Genomic DNA, 3,722 nt, shown 5'->3' with positions numbered 1-3,722 from the left:
GTAGAGTATCGACTATCGAGGGAAAATTAAAAACGTAAAATGAAAAAAGCTTGGAAAAATAGCATCAGCACAATGGAGATTTCTTTCGTACCAGCTGATTAGCCCGGTAATTTGGCGAATCGACCGTTAGATGGCACATTAGACCAATGGAAATGTAACAAAATACGCGGGAATGAAATTATGAGGTCGGCACGCCTCTTTTTTACGCTTCTGAGTGGCCACTGGACTTTTTCCTAATTGGCCTCCACTATTTCGACGCTATATATTCACTTCTGACCGGCGGGAACCAACACAGATCGCAACCTGGCCCCCGGTGGGAATTACGACTGCGCAGAAGGTTTTAATTTGGGTCACGCATGCGCAGTGATGAGTTTCGGTCTCTCAATGAGATTAACAAGCGATCTGAACATACAGCGCATGCTTAAGATGCGCACAAGTTTACTGCGCAGCTTCAAAATGGGCGAATATTAAAACAGTTATATATTTAAACGCCATATTTCCTTCTGACCAGCGGGAACGAACACAGATCGCAACCCGGACCCCGGTGTGAATGTCAAAGCATTTGGAGATATTTGAGCAGTTCAGGAATATCTGTTAATGGCTACCTTGTGTCAACGATGACAAGAGTTGGTTAATTTAGTAAGTCGAAATACTCAAATTGGATGGAAGGCGCACCGGCACCGACTCAGTGCATGCTGCATGATTTTCACACCTTTCCAATAACTTTATGGACAAATGTCTGGCGTTATAATTAAAGATCTCGGTGCAGAGGAGGGAAAAATTGGCCACAATGGGCCCTAGATCCTCTCCGGCCACTAAATAGCCCATTATTTTAGCTGCTCATTGTCAGTGGTTTTATAGACATTTGATGAGCTAGAACACGGGATGCACTGAGTAAAAAACACTTAAAAAATAATGTTTATCTGTTTCACGAAATTAAAATGAAACGATGATTGAATTTTCAGGACCAATTCAGCAGGAGATGCTGGACAGAATGTTGCAAATGGTAGAGATCCATCACTTAAAGTGCGACGCCCGAGAAAATCACATTGACAAAATATGGGCGTTTCTGCCTTGCTTGATCCACTCGAAACTCTATACAAGACTTGACACCACTGATCTGATGCGCATTAGCTGCAAATCCTCTAAATTGTCCAACTCTCGCTTTCAAGAGGTAGAATAATTTTAAATACTTAATTTCATTACATTAAGTAACAATAACTGTTTCAGTTCATCCGGTGTTTAGGGTCGAACACTCCGAACCTAAGGGAATTAACAATCGGTAGTCTTTCAGCACTGCATGGTCATTCGCTCGGAGAACGCGAATTGGCGTCGATTGTTCAGCTCCAGAATTTAACCGTCCTTGATATATCAGGCGTGTATTTTCCCTTGTCAGGAATTTTGGATGTCACTCGTCAATGCAAAAAATTGGAGTTCGTCTATGCGACTAATGTCAAAATTAATATGGAACTCTCAAGTGTTGCCTTCAGGGATGACTTCTCGTACATCTGCATCGACCGTTTTCGTCCATCACTTGAGCAGTTTCGCTTGAGAATGGATAAAGAGGAGGAAGAAACAATCCAAACTAAATGCTACAGAATTTATAGTATGCCAGAATCTGTCGCGGAATTAAGAGTAACTGAATTGCTAGCAGACAAGCTAACGAAAATAGAAGTAAGAATTTGATCTCTTTTTACAGATATTATTAAAACTATCTTTATTACATCTTCTTCGTTAATTAATTATGTTTTTAATATTTTAGATTAGTTCCGAATACATGAAGGATATAGAAAAAATGGAAGAGTTTCAGCACCTTCCAGAATTAAAATATGCAGAATTTACTTGCGGATATAAATCGGCGCACGCCTTAAGGTGTTTCATGAAAAGAAACGGACAGAGTCTTAGGGAGTTGGCTCTTAGAGAAATTGACATCGAGGTGGAGATGACCCTAGGCGAAATCTTCGGCTTCTGCCCTAATCTTCAGTCCTTGGAATTAAATTGTTGCACTTTGGTTGGGAATGACGCTCCTGTCGATGCGATGCAACAACTCAAACGATTTGAATGGAAACATTTATCAAGGTAACAATCTTTTAAAAACTTGGATCGTTCTTCCCCTTACCCTAATAAGTTGGTGTTCAAAGCTTCTGACATATCAACGCTAGAATTTTTTTCTAATTTATAAGATGAGAAAATTTGATTTTATTTCGTAGCCCATTAATTTGAACTTAATAGAATCAGGGAGACAAAAAGAAGGTCCTAACAAAAATCCTATGCTTTTTTCGTTGTTTAGCCCAATAATAATTTTTAATTATTACAGCAAATCCTTTGACGTAGTCGCTTTTTCGAGCATTTTGTCAGCACCGCTTTTGGAAGAGATCAACATCAACCTTCCAATTATTGACTTAAGCGACAACGACACCATCATTGCTCAGATCGAAAGACGAGATATATTGCGGAATATCAAAAAATTTGAAATGGTTCAATGGATATATTGCACTTCCGAGGATGAACTTGAAATATCTTTTTACGTAAGAAGTTTTGATGAGTTGAAAAACGCTATCGTTTCCGTAATTTCTGTGTAACCATTATTTTTTTCCATTTTTCTGTATTTTAAAATGCAATTATATATCTTAATAATGAGAGTGTTTATTTATGTCCCTTTTTATGTTATTTGTAATAGTGAAAAGAGAATTCTATTCCGTTCTTGAGGGTAGCTATATAAAATTTTCTTTGATTTCCCATTTAAAATTAATAAATACAAAAGGCAGGGTTATTAAGCTAATGTTGATTATTACCACATCTTTCCAGCAGTCTTAGGGAAAAATGAAAATTTTAATTATGTCGCGTGTGTTCCAATGAATGGCAAAAATCAAGCCGACCAGAAAACGCTTCATGAAATTACGAAAAAGGTTCTGGAATATGTGAGGGAAAAATGGGAAAATAAAAGGTGCGAACGCGTGGCAGAGGAACCCCACTCTGATAGCCACATTTAGATCCAGGGTGGCCAACCCTAGGCTTATCAGATTTATGCCATTGTTTAATTTAATTTACAGTAATCAAGAAAATAAAATGGATAGTTTTTCGTACTTTTATCCCTAAATTGCATGTCCGTTTCTTTTATGTGAAGAAAAAAAGCTCACGTTTGAAATAAAATATGAAAACCTGGCAATTATATCGCTCATCATGCACACTGGCATTAGCTGCTTGCGTGTAAAAGTCTGGCTTGAAAGCAGTATAAGTAGGACTGGCGGAAACCGACTGCCAGCAATGCAGCTGTGACGTCATTGAAAGGGGGGCTTAAAATGTCCCGTCTTTAAATATATCGGTGTCCGCCGCCAGTCGTTGTTTAGTGTCTATTGTGCCCTGTCGTACACGTACGTGTCTTTTTGTCTCTCCTGCTCTTCTTCAAAACAACAAAAATGGTAATAATTTTATTGTAAATATTGTTCGTTTAGCTGCGAAAAAATCAAATAACGCCCTCGTTATGCATGGTTAATTGCTTTTAACATCAAAAATAATCTCTAATTTAGGCCCAAATAATACGAGATTATAAACATATTTTGATTTTAAATTAATGATGTCTATTTAGCCATCTGGCTTAATTGCCCAACGACTCAGAGACATTTCCTTCTGTCCCTAACTCCAAATTCGATCATTGAAAGAGCACTACTTTTTGCGAAAAAGGGAAATAAAAAACAGACATTAAAAAATGTCTCTTTGTT

Source organism: Cloeon dipterum, chromosome 1 (assembly GCF_949628265.1).
Source record: "Cloeon dipterum chromosome 1, ieCloDipt1.1, whole genome shotgun sequence".
Taxonomy (NCBI): domain Eukaryota; kingdom Metazoa; phylum Arthropoda; class Insecta; order Ephemeroptera; family Baetidae; genus Cloeon; species Cloeon dipterum.
Note: the sequence above shows the minus strand (reverse complement) of the source record.